The 16,231-nt window shown below is 37.6% G+C and overlaps 1 protein-coding gene across 4 annotated transcripts in view; it reads left to right on the top strand.

Moving 5' to 3' along the window:
• The window catches only part of SORCS2 (sortilin related VPS10 domain containing receptor 2), a 568,270-nt gene that overhangs the window by 31,348 nt on the left and 520,691 nt on the right, over positions 1–16,231 (top strand). The window lies entirely within an intron of this gene.

Genomic DNA, 16,231 nt, shown 5'->3' with positions numbered 1-16,231 from the left:
ATGAAATTAATTATACATGTTTTTATGGTTTAGAGCTAGAATTTTAATAAGTAGCAACTACACCTTACTTCTATTCAGACTGGTATTAATTATATGATAAAGGTCATAATTTCTGGTATTATCTGTTGGTGACAAGAGTTTTCCCAATCAACCTGCAATAGACTTTGCACCTTATTATAATGCAAAGGAGCAGGTTGGTGCCATGTAATGTTTTAAGAGAACAGGCAATATAGAGGAGATTGGTGTGAGCAAAAACTCCAAAACTGAAGTTGTCATCCTACATGAGGCTAAAACTGAATGTTTAGAAATCTAATAGTTGCAGCTCCTTTTTCCTGGTGAGTATTGCTAGACTTTTACCATCACTGTGCATTAGGAAGAGTTCAATAAATTTTAACCCAAATTGTTGCTGAAAATATCTAGTAACTAATAATAATCTATCCAGCAGATACAGATTTGTTTCTACAGTTCTGTTTTTGCAATTATGGCTTTAATCCTATTTGTCCAGAACACATACTCCAATCTACCCTCACAATTTTTGAGACGTTAAATCATTTCATTTTCCTAAATCCCTCTGTGGCTAGATGATGATTTCTTACTATTCAGCAATCTTCCACCACTTCCTTCACTGAAATGGCACATTTCTTAAGAGGGAGACTTCAAGCTTGATGTTTTTGCACCAAGTTTCTCGAGCCTCAGATGTTCACATGGCTGACTTGCTTAATATCTTTCAAAAGTCAATTAAAGATCATGAAATTAATAGCAGTTGGACAAAATTCTGGTAGTTGTCCGCCTAGTTTGATAATACCATCATGTCAGTCATTGAATTTCACATGCCTTTGCTGTTATTTAGTTATTATTGTTTCGTATTTGAGTGTAGTTCATAGGAATAGAAAGGTATGCTTGCTGCTGTGCTCTTCTTTTATAGTTTAGCTACTTTGCATTAAAAAAGTTAAAATGATGATACAAACAAAGCAGAGAGATATAAATACAACACTTTCTCTCAATATCCAGTAACAGATGTTTGGAGAAAAATAAAGGTAACAGGGAAGATCCTGAATAATCTTCCCCTGGTGCCACCCAGCCTTCCTCTAAATGGCACTTGTGGACTTTCAGACCTGGTTGGATGTTCCATCTGTATCATGATGCTCAAATGCCTTAATGGGCCATTACCTGTCTCTACTGTCTCTTTATACTTCTGGCTTCTACAACATCTCACATGGAGTTTTAATTATAATAAGAAATGTTTCTTTTAAAATGTGTTAACCCTTCTGCATGCCAAATTCATAAACTTCTCTCTCCCTACCAATTATTTCATAGAACTGTATTGTACTCCTCTGTAGTCATCCTTCAGCTAAGCTCAAGGGTCTGACTCGCCTCTTCTACAGGTGTTGCTCATACTTTCAATCATCCTTTGCATGTTCCCTTCTTCAGGTTCTGTTACATCCTTTGTGATATGGCAAGATGAGCACTTCACACAGAATTTCATAGAATCATAGAATGGTTTAGGTTGAAAAGGACCTTATCCACTCCCCCTTGCCACAAGCCTGGATACTTTTCACTAGAACAGGTTGATCAGAGCCCCATCCAACCCAGCTTGAGCACTTCCAAGGATGGGGAATCCACAACTTCTTTGGGTAAAGTATAAATACAACAGTGATAGCTGTGTTTGCATCTATTCACAATTTCATTTTTTTAAAAAATGTGAAAATACTAGGGGAAAATAATGTTTGAATACCTTGTCATGACATTTACAAGGTCTTTACAGGGCATTTACATTACAATCAGCTGTGCAATTCATCCAGGAAAATGACAATTTACCCCTTTAATCTCATCTAATGCACCCTTTTCTACTTCTAAGGATTTTCAGAGCACCCAAAGGGTGAAATTCTTTTCACTAGATATGATAGGTTCTGTAGCAGATACTTCTTTGACCTGTACTTCCTTTAGTCCTTTCACTTCTGAGTTCAAGAGCTGCCTTTGGCTGCTACTTTGGTGTAACTGCTGCTCCCTAGGTTATGTAAGCAAAAGTCCTCCCAAAATTATACATGCCAGGACCTGCCATGCATATGCCATACTCTGGTCTATGCAGTATATATGCAGTATATGTACATTATAATACAGTATATGTGTATGCTCCTTCTCCATTACTGTGTTTATCAAGTGATAACAATTACAATCCAGGTGTTATTTTCTTGCACCTTAGACGAATCTTCAAATGAAGATGTCAAAAACCCCCAGCTCTGCAGCTACAGTAATAAACAAACTAAATAAAATGTTAAATGCACAGTAGGTTAATAACAAGCACTTCCTATCATAGTATTGTATTCATGGTTTTATGCACAGGAAGTCTTTTGTACTTGTGACATGATAAGTTATTATTGATAGCTGAAACATTTGCTTTAAAATGCTACAAAATATTCCACTACTGACAAACTTCTACCTAAGATATATTTTTCTCCTCATAAGCTTAGACTTGTATGTACAACATGTAAGGAGTTTTGAGAATAATAAATGAAAGTTGCTGTAGAAATAATACAAGAGTGGTTAAGAATGACTTTTAAATGGTTCGGTGAAGTAGATACTGGAAAAGCAATCTAAATTCTATCAGACAAGGTAATGGAGGGTAAAGAAGCTGGAAAGCAGAGTGACTGGAAAACTAAATGATAATATAAGCCTAAAGCATAGAAGAGCTTTGAAAATCTGTATGCAAATGGGCCAGGAGACCAAGAAATACAAGAAAGACTGTAGCTTGAAAGGAGTAAAAGGACTATCTGGTTGAAAAGGGGTAGAGGAAAAGCTGAGCCAAAGGTATTTCTGAGTACTTGTGCTCTTTTGCGGGCTAAATTCACATTTGTGGTATTCTGGTTTAAAATAAAGCCTATGCACATGTAAAATATAGCTGGTAATGGCCATCTGGTGAACCTCTTGACTCCTAACAAGGGTCAGCTGTACCTCAGCTATTCTCCAGAAAGCCTTGTTCTACTGATGCTTAAAAAAAGTGCTCAGGGCTCTGCAGTCACCAGAGGCATTCTCTTCCAAGTGTTGGCAATTCACCTTATGGAATGTTTCCTGATACCTTACCTTACAGTTCTTTCTGTTTTCAGGTCTGTTACTTCCAGCCACCTCCTCAGCTGATGAGAATGAGATCTTGCTACCATATTAGCTTGAATGTCAAGCTTCAGTTCTCTGCTCCCCAAATCATCCCTAATATCTTTATGATATCCTTGGGCTCTAGTATGGAGTGATCTGATCACCTCTGGAGACAGGGAACATGTGTCATCAACAAAATAGAAGAGATGCTGTATTTCTGTCTAGTGTAGTTTACACAGAAATATTTGCATATTGGCCTGATAGCTACTTGTAGCTACTTTTTTGGCTGGATATCTAGCACCCAGTTACAAATGTATGAATGCACCATATTAAGCCTGAAAGAAATGCCTGGCTTTAAAAGGAGAATGCTTCTTAGAGAAATCCAGTGGAATATAACCTTGGGGGGAAACATTCATAGCTGCTGAACTCTAATTTGAATATTTTTCATCAAAAGTGTTGTGACAATAGAGTGATTACTGATATTTTTTGAGAAATGCATAATAAAAATAGCAGAGAGACAAATTCAGTTCTCATATGAAAAAGTTGCTGAGAAAGGTGTTCCCAGTGCTTTTCCAGAGCTAGACAAGTATTCACAGGTTTCTTTAACAATAAAGTGCTCTGAAAAGAAGGCTCAGCACCCCAGTCCAGCCACATGACAAAATATCCTGAGTGAATCAGTGTATCACATGCCTGTCCTGTGGGAGTTTGAGAGATTTGGTGTGTGTTGATGGCCTTGCTGCTGTTAAATATGGTAAAATAACAGATGTTATGTTGAAATTTTGTGTGAGGAGAGGACTGTTTCTAAGTATCTTTTCCAATGTGGTTCCTTGAGGATTTGGAAAGAAGGATGTTCAGACAACATGCCAGATGAATGACCTTTCTGTATTGGTCAGCTGCACTCAGTCTATAACCAAGCCTAAGCTCAACACATATGCTGTTTGGACAGTTAACTCTGTTGACTTCAAAAGGGGTAAGAATTTGATGTAATTTGCTATAGTTTTTGCCAGTTGGATAGTGCCACATATTATTTAGTTTTGATTAGCTTTGTCAATGCACAGAGCTAGTACATGTTAAACACTAAAATGAATCATATAGCAATGCCAGTTACCAACTCGCAGCATTTTGATGAGAAGAGCAGCCAGGAGTGCAGATGTGAAGATGAGGAATGTTGTGGCATTAAGAGCCAAACCTTTCTGCCTCTTACACCTGCACATGTTTGGAAAATAAACAGAGCCAATGAAAGCTTTTCTAAGTTATTATTGTCCAAGGATTCCCTACCCAAACCCTTGTGACACACATATATAAGAGAAGCAGATGCTGTTGTGAGAAGTGTAAAGCATGATATTGCACAGAAGGTGATGTGATCTACTTCATCAGAACAGCAGGAGGTATTTGATTGCCTGCAGTCTGACCCTAACTCTGTAGACTGCTGCATGGTTATCTAAAAAACCTCCTCTTGCTCCCTGTTAAACCAATGACAGCATTCTTGTCTTATTGCCATTAGTGGGTGAACTCTTGGCAATATTTAATGAGATTTTATTCACATTCATGAGCTTTCAACTCAAATCTTTGCAAATACCTTTTTTCTTGTTTATTTTTTTTTAAGGGAGATACTTAAACTTTCCACCTGTCTTCTGTCTTTTTATTTAATTTTATGATATTTTTTTTGATCTTACTGTACGTTCATTTATTGTAACACTCAGAATTACAGGGTCGAACTAACTACAGAAGTAAGTGGTGCATTTATTGATTCAGTGATAAATGCCTCATTCACAACCTGCATGGCAAAATCTGTTTTTTTAAGAAAACCTACTCTGAACACTTGCTCTACTATTTTGAAGATGTTGATTCATAATGTTTTAGATATTTGGTCAAGTGAATTTGTAGAAACAATAAATCCCATGGGATAATATTCTCTGAAAGTTACACAGACCCTGATGAAAGTTGTGCTGCTGAAAAGCAAGGTCCTCTTGTAGTACAGGATGTGCAGATGCCTAATATGTATCTTCTGGAGGAGATAGGAAGATAAAGAATGGTACAGGTCATTCATAATCAGGAAACCTTTTATGAAGAAAAGTCAGATCCTGACTTGCCACTTCAGGAAGCTCCCTAAGGATAAAGCAAACATGGATGTGAATCTCTTCCTGGTGTCTAGTGAGATGTGTCTCAGGTAGGAGTTGGTGCAGTCTCTACTGGAGTTTCAGCTGGGTAAATCAGCATAAGCCCAGCAGCCTCGGTAACACAGCTGGAGCCAGCACAACTGAGCTTTAGCAGAGCTATTTGGGTTGTCTCTTTCAACCCTATGTGTGAATCTAGTTTAATGTGTAAAACTTGGGAAAACCACAATTACATGACAATGATAGGAAGTACTGGCAGAACTCTAAGTTAATAAGGACCATGAAGAGAAAGAGTTAAACTTTTTGGAGATACCAAAAGGATATCTAATTAATAGGAAATAATGGAACCTAGTGAAAAAAAAGGGTTAGGAAACATGTCTTATTTGCTTTATGGCTCTAATGGAATCTTTATTGGAATATTTTCTTACACTTGAGATTATTTAAGGCTTACATACACCTGAAAATGATCCCTGGAAGGCTTGGTTTGCATGTCAGTAAGACTATCTAAGGTTCAACCCCAACATTTGCAGTAGGAGAAGCAATAAGTGAATGGCTGTAGCTGTTAAGACATTATTAAATTTGATGTATATGTCAGAAGTGGTAAATTTCCAAATGGCCAGAGGCTGCTTTTATTCTCTGGCAGGTGTTTGGTGGCCAGAAGTAGCAGCAGTATTTCTGTTGCATTGCATGACCTGTCCTATATTAACAGCTTCTGTATAACCCATACACTGAAATATCCTTTAATTTGGCTGGTCTGTTGACCTGATGGCATATCTGGGATCCAGGTATCTCAAAGGTGTCATCCCTCTAGGACCTGAAAACCTTACTAAGCGGCCTTTCCCTTTAACTGTGCTGCAAATGGGTCTCCAACCTGGTTTAGGGGGCACAGCATGATTAAGGCTGTACAGTAAGTTGGAAATAAAAGGTCCAGATGACCAGTATGACAGCTTACACTGAGGCATCATTAGTACGGGAAATACAACCATGAAATAAATCATTCTCTGAAATGCTAATGCTTAGTGGATGCAATGGACATGAAGTCAGTATTTGCACCATTTTAACCCTTTTTAAAAATTCATAAAAATGTTTTATTTCAAGAGATGCAAAGGAAGATTCCTAGTGAAATCAGTGGATCCATTTGCATGACTTAATTTAAATGAGTTAAATATATACTTAAGGTCACTCCTGATTTGTGAGTCTTGGTAAAGATCTTCCTTTTTTTTTTTCTTTTTTTTTTTAAATTGCAAAATCAGTAATGTATTCCACATATTTTCCATAATTTATAACCTAACACTGACAAGCACTGTATCAAATGCTGCTGTGGTGACTGATTAAACTAATAACTAATCAAGTCCAGAGCCATATGCAATACTCCACAGCTGGACAAAGAACTAGACTGGTTTTGGAGAAGGAAGGATACTCAGGCAATAAAAAAAATCAAATGTGCACAGTAATCTGATTCACAGTAATACTCATATCCCTAGGGTTAACTACTAATACAGCTGAGGTGGAAAACCAAGAAAATTAACATGCTTTGAAAATAAAGTGATAGAAATAAACTGGGGATGAGAAAAATTCTGTATCAAGATATCTACAACTGAATCTCTTCACTAATATTTTATGCTGACAACAAAGACCCCATGAGAAGTTTGTTGTGTTTTTTTTTAATTTTTCTTCCCAAATCAGAAGATTTATATCCTTTCATGCAGTTCTATGCAGGTGGAAACTACAAGAGCTGGAACTACTGCTGGAAAATTGCAGGAACAATGATTTATTCCTGTATCAAAAAGAAGGAAAACATATAAACACTGAGGTGTAGGCACAAAGAGTGATTATTTTTGCCACATAAAACAGTTTCAAAATTCATGGGGAAAAGTAATTTTTGACATATGGTGTAGGTGGTTTCAGTCTTACAAAAATAGCTATGAATGGTTTATTTGCTTTTCAGACTTCTATTTTTGCTCCACCATTCAGGTATTTTTAATGTCTTTTCTTGAATAAGACTTACAGTAGTTATGTTTATTGATGGATGAATTTATATGATTACAGCAGACTAAAACTGCTGAATCTTTACAATAGCAGAAACAAATCTGTGGGCTTACTGTATTTTTCTTGAGCAAGTTGTCTTGGAAGAAGAGATACGATCGTTCTGTTTGATTGGGATATTTTTAACCATTGTATTTATTTTAAGTATTTTGGTGGATAAATGTGCTACTTCTCTGGTTACACTCTGAATCATATATGAAATTAGAGTGAGATGTGGGAATGTCAGTAGTGTTATCACTAAAATGTGTGTAAAAGTCATTCTCTGTTTCTTTGTCAATTTTTACAGTTCGGGTGATGCAAATTCAGATTTCAAACACTCTTTCCTGAGTCCTAGGCAGATTTGTTTTGTTAGGTGTTTCAAACGTTATTTTCCCCAGATTTCATGTTTTGTCTTCTATAGTTCAGGAATACAGAATTATTAAGCAAAGCCAGAAAAAAAGAATTGTAGTTAAAGTTCCTATTTCTTAAAAATTACTTCCCAAGGCCAGGCTGGATGGTGCCTTGAGCAATCTGATCTAGTGGAAGGTTCCCCGCCCATGGCATCCAGTTAGAACTAGATGATCTTTAAGATCCCTTCCAACCCAAACCATTCTATAATTCTGTGATTCTAAGTATAATTTCAAAAGCAGAAGCAATCATCTCAAGTCCAGTAAAGTGAAAACCACCAAATGCTTTTGCAAGTTTAGTCAGGCAGGAGATGTTGAGAACATCATGCTAGACCCTTCTGCTACAGCACTGTGAAAGGAAAACTGAAATGTTGAAAAATCATGAGCATGCCTTAAATAATGTGAAATTAAAATGAAGTTCTTGATCCCTCATTCTTTGTTTTCCAATATCCTGAGTGTAGAGGATTAATTTATTCTGTGTTTTCAGTCTTTATTTGAAGACATGAGGACTGTCATGCGTGGTAAAGCCAGCAATGAGACTTTTATGTAGTCTCCTGATCTTACAGGTGGAGCTATATGAAAAATATTGTAACTCTATACTCTTATACACATATTATAAGCTTTACATATTAGAATCACAGAATGGTTTGGGTTGGAAGGGACCTTAAAGATCATCCAGTTCCACCCCCTGTCATGGGCAGGGAACCTTCCACCAGGTTACTCAGACCCCATTTAGCCTGGTCTTGAACACTTCCAGGGATATAGAGTGCACAACCTCTCTGGGCAAGTGAATTGTTTCCTGTGGATACACATTTGCTGTTACTTACCTCTCACATGGTACTTACTGCCAGATTCAAAGTGAACAATGTACCAAGCATATGGAAAAAACATAGATGTTTGCCAGACTTCGCTATTTTTGATAATTCCAAAGAAAACTGAAACAGCCACTAATGCCAAATTTCTAAATGCAAATTAATTTTTTAATGCATATGGGCTCAAAGCTCCCATTGATCTTCCTAGAAATTAGGAACTAAGAGTATCAAAAATGTCTACCTGCATTTTTTAGACATTCAAACTCAAGATTCTGGGTAAATGGAAACTTCACAATAGGCCACAAATGTTTGGGACTGGAGGGAAAATATCACATAGAAAACTAAAAAGATAGAAAAATACTTTACTTTTCGTCCTTTGTGTTTATATGGGGTACCAACGATGGGATTTATACAGGGCTGTTCAAAATAGTGTGGTATTTATGCACTGGTTTAGTTTTTCCCAAGGTAGTTGGGTCATCCTGTGTTCATAGGACAATGACAAAAAATACCTTTTCTTTGAGAAAAGTACTATAGTGTCTTGATATAAGTAACCTGGCTTGGTGCATAAAATAAGATTTTTTAGATGCTAAAAACATGGCAAGGTTTTTTGTTGTTTTACTGGCTCAAATGCAGAGCAAGAGTGACTTAAAGGAAGTGAATGCTTAAGTGGAGAAATGGAATCAATAAGGGGTGCCTCGGAAAGTGTGAAGTGCTTTGTATTTCTCCAGCTCGTGATTCTAAAGCCCTCCAGGCTTTTACTTACATAAAACATCTGCCTTCAGCTGTTTTGCTTTTCAAAAACAATAGTTTGTAGGAGAGGAATTGGCACCAGTTGTCTATTATGTTCCTATTTCTTTAATTTTCACTATTACTCATATGGGTTTTTTTTTTTTGAAAACGATCTTCTCCAAAATGTGTGGCAGTCAGGTTCCCTGGCATCTGATAATACACATTTTTCACAGTGCTACGTTATTTCAGTAACTTCCTTTTTTGGGGAAAGACTTATCTCTATCTATTCACTGAGACCACGCAAATTTTTGTAGCAAGCAAACAAGGGGACATAAAAAGGAATAAGCTCAGAAGAAAAAAGGTTCTACCTGAAAAAAATACAGGTACAGTTCTGTTAATTATTTAAAGAAGACAGTCCTGAAGGTTGTCGCTTTAAGCAAATCTATTTCACAGCTTAAAAAAAGTGTGGCTTTCTATGATGTTTTAGCTGAATATGTCTTCTACAGAAAACCCTCTCATTTTTCTTGGTTTGGCTTTGAACCAGCTAGCTCTGTATCTGCAGACCTCAGCCATGAGACAAAATTTAGCACACTCCCTGGAAAACTCAGGGAGTCCCACAGTCCTACCCACTTAAGCTTGCAAGCTTGCAATAGAGTGGATTTGCTCTATGGTCAAAACCCATTAACCATAAATTGGAGCCTACTCACATCTGCATTCCTTGCTAAGCTCTTTCCATGAAGAGTTCAAGGGGATTGAGGTAGCTGTAAACATGTCATACTGACTTCCCATTAAACATCTACCAGATGGGAACATCTCCTAGAAAAATGGTGCCTTTATGTAGTCTCCAGATCTTACAGCTAGAGCTCTGGGTACTTTGCAAAAGTCTAAGACTGATTTGGGTTTGCTTTTAGGTAAGCTTTTTATATATATATATACTTTTATTTATATATACTTTGATATTTATTTATATTTATATTTATATTTATTTTTATTCTTCTCAGAAATGCAACTGTATTAGCAAAGTGTTTAATAAAATGACACTGATAAAAGTGCTGTTAAGATTAGATCAGAATTTAAGTGGTTGGTAGGACATTAACATTATATTTAAAAGAAAAGGAACTTAATAGACAAATATGAAACTGAATCTAAACCTGAGGATTACATCCTTCACATCACACTGTGTTTAGCTAAATACCCAAATATTTCTCAGCTTTCCATATTTTGCCAAATAAACTCCATGACATTTTAGGGCAGAAGACACATGACAGCAAAGCTATTATGGGAAAAACAAGTTCTCACAGTCTTGCTGGCGACATAAACAAAAAATGTTTTGTTCTCTTGTGAGCTCTTAAGGTGTAGACAATGAATCCAATTCTCATGTTTTCAGTACTCTGCCTGTTAATTGTCGATGAGAAATTATGACGGTTGAAGACAGATGATTTTACAATAACCACTACAGCATCACACTTCACCTTGTATTTTCTGTTTTAGACTAAACCACTGTTTCAGGCTTTGTGGCATAACAATGTGTACATACAGGTTAGTTGTTTTTTATTTCTTTTGATTGTTGGAAGATAAAACCTAAGGAGATCAAGACAGCTTGTATTAATTGTCAGCCTGTTTTCTCAGTGACAGTGATTTTACAACTTACTTTCTATTTTATTTTATGAGCTGGAACTAAACAAGATTATAATGTGCATTTACCTACTCACTAGTAAAAGTGCTGAGCTGCTCAATTACTTTCATTGAATCAGTGAATGCCTGTTTACAGGCTACTGGCCAAGGCGTGGTTGTGTCAGTTTTTTCTGTGTACATGCTGTTTACTAACTTAATACTGGTAAACTTGGAAGCTATTTAGTTTTTCCTTCAGTCACATACAAATTTTTTCTCATAAGTGCATGTCAGCTAGTATACCCATACCTGGAGAGAGCTTTCTGTAATAATCAGAGATAATACACTATACTGAAATCCACTCTTTTATATTGTTCAAATTTGAACAGGATAATTGAACATGTACTTTGTAGCTTAGTCAGTTCTTCAGAGAACAAAGGCAGTTGCTCACTTTTTTTGACTTCACAACTTCCCACAGAAGCAGAGTTTTTTTTTTTTCTTTGTGACAAGAAATGCTACCTATTAATTAGGCTTTCTTCTGTGGGCATCTGGGCTGGGTACTGACAGCAATGTATCAATGAATTAATGAGAATAAAACAACCTGACACCTGCTTCATTTTTTATTCTGACAAATGGAGCAGCTACTGAGAAAAGTGTTAGGACACCTAGATTTGTTGACTGTAGAAAGCTTGTGGGTTTTTTGTTTTCTTTATTGTTTGTTTGTTTTATTGTGTTTTTTTTGTGGTTTTTTTTGGTAGTTGCAGTATACAAATAAAATTATTTTGAGACCTCAGAGGCTTAGCTAAATAAAAGTTCTGCTGTTTGGCATAAGAGTATGGCATTATATATAATAATTTTAATTTAACAGAGAAGAAAGCATTTGGGTTTTGTTAATTGAATAATGAAGAAGTAAAGCTTTTCTACTTATTAATTTGTTATCTAACAACATGGTCAGAGTGACTCATAAGGTGTTTTGGCATTGGGCATTTTGATAACTGTGTGAGATTAAGTTGCTTTCATGCATGAGCATTTTGTCATAAAACCTGCAGGTCCCTGTGCTCTTAGTGATGTGGTAAACATAAACACAATGTAACTGGGAATTGTTTTGTCTCTAATGAATAGAATAAGGTATACTAAATGCACCTTGCTACATTAATTTAAACCAACCTCTAAAAGAGGCGAACAATATACGAGGAGCATGCTTAAATGGGTAATTCTGTGATTTTCCACCATATTGTGCATCTGCAGTCATCTTATTTATCAACCTAAGGCAGCTATGAGGGTGAACCATGTAAAGAAATTGTTATCAATATTTGTATTTGCAAGCAAAAGGAGTATTAACATTTCATCTTGGTTTCTACCTGAGCAGAATTTGAAGCTTTCTGTAATATTTCCCGCATTTCATCAGAAATGAATGTGGTAAAAATAAAATGGGTTAACTGAAGCCTTTTAATCTAATCTGACAGTCAGTAAAAATGTGAGTAAATGTTATTAGTATAGCACTAATAATTTTGCCATTAACTGGACGAAACTTGCCTTGGATTTTCAAGCCTTTTCTATTTCTGTTCTAGGACTAGAGGAGCTTAAAGGTTTGTGATACTCAGTTATTTATCTTTTTGTCTGCCCCTGAGTATTTGCTGAGCCAGAGTTTATAAGAGACATAAAAGATTACAGACATTTGGGGAAGCCTCTTTGTTTTAGGAATCCTTAAACTAATTCTAAACCATCCTTTTGGCAGCTCTTAAGAAGTTCCAGTTAAACAAGATTTGAAACTGGAGAACTCCTCTCTTATCAGAGTTGGTCTCTTATATTGCTTAGCTTGCTTGTGCTTTCTAGACAAAATTATATTTTCTAGTCTGTCAATTACCTTCCTTCCTTTAGTAGCAACCTTGATGCTAACAAACCCATAAAAATCAGTAGCACTTCTGTTCTCTTGTGTTTGCATTTCACCTAGAATAGTCACAACAGAATAAGAAGTAATTAAAAATTCTGGTCATGCTTTGGACTAGAAGTATGTTGTTTTGATTGTCCTTTGCATAACCAAAAGTGGATGGAAGCTGGATCAACCTTTGTTTCTCTTTTTTTAAGACAATTGGGCTCTGACCTGTGGGTCAGTTACCTGACTTTGGACAAAATAAAGACATCATTTTATCTCTTATGTGACTTAGCTACAGGACTTTGAATGCATTAATGGGATTTATATAATGAAGCTTCTTCTCCAGTTTTGCAAACTTTAGCATTCTCATCCAGTCTGATATTTGTATTTTGAAACTCTATTGTCATTAAGTATGCACCACAGTGAAATAATGCCATAGAGGTAATATATAGACTGTATAGACTACATAGACATCCCTCGTCTAGAGATACATTTTATTTTTGTGAATTACTGATATATTAAATATGTATTATTTATTAGATTGCAGTATTCAGTAAGTATGTATTAATCTGGTTGATGGAAAACCAGCTTCAAAAGCCATTGAAGAAGCCAGGCAAAAGCCTTTCACTAAGTGGCAGACACAAGAGGTGGTGCAAAAATTTTCATAGTGCTGCCCACACATCTCTCTTGGTTATGATAATCTCTAAAGAAGGGAAAATTGAGAAGTTACTTTGGGTCCCATTAAATCCCTGACCTCTTAAAAGCTTGTTACTAAGGGATTCTACTAGTGACAAGTACAGTTGTAGGTTGACCGATTCATCCCCATGTTCTCAAGACTTACAATTCATACATAAGAATTACATTAATTTCTCTCAGCTCTAGCATTCTTTAGGTGAAATATTTAATTAACTTGCCTAAGAATAAAAAGCTTGATTAGTCCTTGTCAGTGACTGATTCATTGGCCTGTGGATCTGTCCATCCACCTTGGTCAGAGTCTTCTGAACCCTTAAGACAATTTCAGCTAAGTGGACAAACTGGGGGGTGATCATAAAAGTAAATGGCAAATTTTGTGATTGGTCAGACAAGGAAAGCTTATTAGTGGGTTTGCTAGGTTCCTGTGAAAATCATGGAAAGGATATTCTGACAGTGGGGAAAGACTCGAGCAGACCTTGCAGCTGACCATAAGGTGCAAGGCTGGAGGAAACCAGGCTTCATTAGTTCTGCAACAACTGCTTGGTTTTCTTTTCCTTTTTAAGTCTCATTATGTCATTGTGGGAAGTGTCAGTAACTGACAGATACAGAGAACTTAACTCTTAGGAATGTGGATGTTACCATCGCTTTGCTGCTGCTCATGGGAGCCCAACCTGTGAAACACAGAGGTAAATGCAAAATGGATGAGGATGACAAAGTCCAGTTGCCTTTATTCAGATGAAGTATTAGATTTCACATGCCAGTTTTAACATGTAGGGACTTGGGCCCTCCCATCTCTTCTGAATACTTTTAGGTTATGCTACAAACTGTGGGTAATTGCCACAGTTACACAGGAGATAGGCCATGATGTAAGAAAATTATTGTATTCCTAATAATGGGCAAATGACCCCTTCATGTTGGTTGATACAGTTGTAGTTGGTCAGTGTTTTCTTAACAATTAGGCATTGTGTTTTTTCTCTTGTTCCTCTTTGTGCAGAGGTGCAAAAGATGGAAGGTGACTCAGTATGAAACTGTTATTCCAACAGGAATCACCTTCTGCTTGTGTGTCTTCTGTGAACTGTTGAATCACTGCCCAACTTCTGTGTCCCTAAAGAACATGCCCTAACAGCAGTGATTCAAACAAGCGTTGGACCACAGCTGTTGATGAGACAGACCAGTTTACAGAGTCAAGAGGGCTTTGTCTGGAAAATTAACTTTCTGCTCAGTTAAACCCAGGTGGATTTTGCTTTACAAGGGTATTGTTTCAGAGGGATAAGACACTGTGAGAAAACTGAATGGACGCTAAGTCAGTCTTGTCTCATGCTCCTGTTTCACCTTCCTTAGACAGCTCCCTATAGCTTCTCCTGGGACTTCTGAGCTTTTGATATTGTCTCCACAATCAAGATCTGAATCCAAAACTTAACTTGCTCTTTACACAAGATGTACTTCACAAATGAATTTAATGCATGGCCCAGAGGTAGCTACTGGTGAGCTAGGTCATGTGGTGCTGCCTGCCTGAGCTCCTGTTGTCAGGGTGTTTGGAACAGAATCTCCATAACTGGCATCTGGAGACTCCTAGATAAAGGGCAATATCTTCTTTTAGTTCAGACGCTGTGCTGGAGGAACAAGGGTTCTGGAAGGCTGCACAGAGGTTGTTCTGAGATTGTGGGGCTGTGCTTGGAACTCTGAAAGAGGATTTTGATGGGAGCTGCAGAAAAAGTACATGTGATTTTTAAAAAATACTATTTTAATTTTTATTCTGCATTTCTTTTGAAATGGAGAGTCATCCTGAATTTGAAACTGCCTTCTAGTTTGAGCTATTACAGTAATAACAGGGCAGGTTACCATAGGTCTTCTAGCACTGAAGGTGTACAGCTAATAGGTAGTCATATGGCGGGCTGAAAATAATTTTTACACAAATTTGGTATATCCAGGTCACTTTAGGTCACTGTGGTAGTCATCACAGGCCTGTAAATGGTACAGTTAAACCAGTGGATACTATTTTTTCTATTAATCTTCCCAGAAAAGCCTCTGTAATCCTAATTTTCTAGGCCATTAGGGTAAAGGCAGATTACATCTAAAGCTGGTTTATTAACTTTACTCACCTTGGGTTTACACAGTCCAGATCTCTTCTGTTGGGTGCCTATACCTGAAGTCGTTACTTTCCTCAATGGTCTTTCAAACTTGTTTTCTTACATTTAGGCCTGAGTATCCTTATCTTACCGTGAAGTTAGATGCAGCTTCAAAGTTGGCCCTGGACTGAACAGCAGGCTGAACCAGGACTTCTCCAGAGATCTGTACCAACCTCAGTGATTCTGTTTCTAACCTGTGCCCCCTTCACAGCATGTGAGGCTAACTGCTTCAAAAGTCTCAGTTTATTCACAGTTACACAGCACGCTGCAGTGAAGCAGGAAGAGCACCCACACTGTGCTGGCTGAATCTTCTTCCACCGCTTCACCTGTCAGTTGAGTGATACCACCCTGCACAGGTCCAGTCATCATCCCTTCTGGCTGAGATCACTCCTGGAGAGCATTTCTTGGGGCTGCCATGGATCAATCCCAAATTACAAGGCACACGTCCCCACAGCGGGCAACAACGGATCAGCAGTTGGCTCTAATGCAGGTGACGAGCCTGGTACCTCCTAGAGCTGAGGGGCAGAAGAACGGACAGGGTCCTCTTCCCCATGGAAGCGCTTGTCTTAACGACAGGAATCGTATTTTTGCCCCGGCTTCACTTGCTCCTCCGCTCTCAGCTTCTGACCACGGACCACTTCTGTCCGCTTCCTCCTGGGCCGGCCGAACCAAGGCCATGCCTCGCGTCCCAAGAGGCAGCGGTGGGTGCTCGGCCCCAGCGCCCCTCGGGCTGTGGCGCACC

This window comes from Cyanistes caeruleus, chromosome 5 (assembly GCF_971803275.1).
Source record: "Cyanistes caeruleus chromosome 5, bCyaCae1.hap1.1, whole genome shotgun sequence".
Lineage (NCBI taxonomy): Eukaryota > Metazoa > Chordata > Aves > Passeriformes > Paridae > Cyanistes > Cyanistes caeruleus.
The sequence above is the reverse complement of the archived record's forward strand: the minus strand, read 5'-3'. Positions and strand labels throughout refer to the sequence as shown.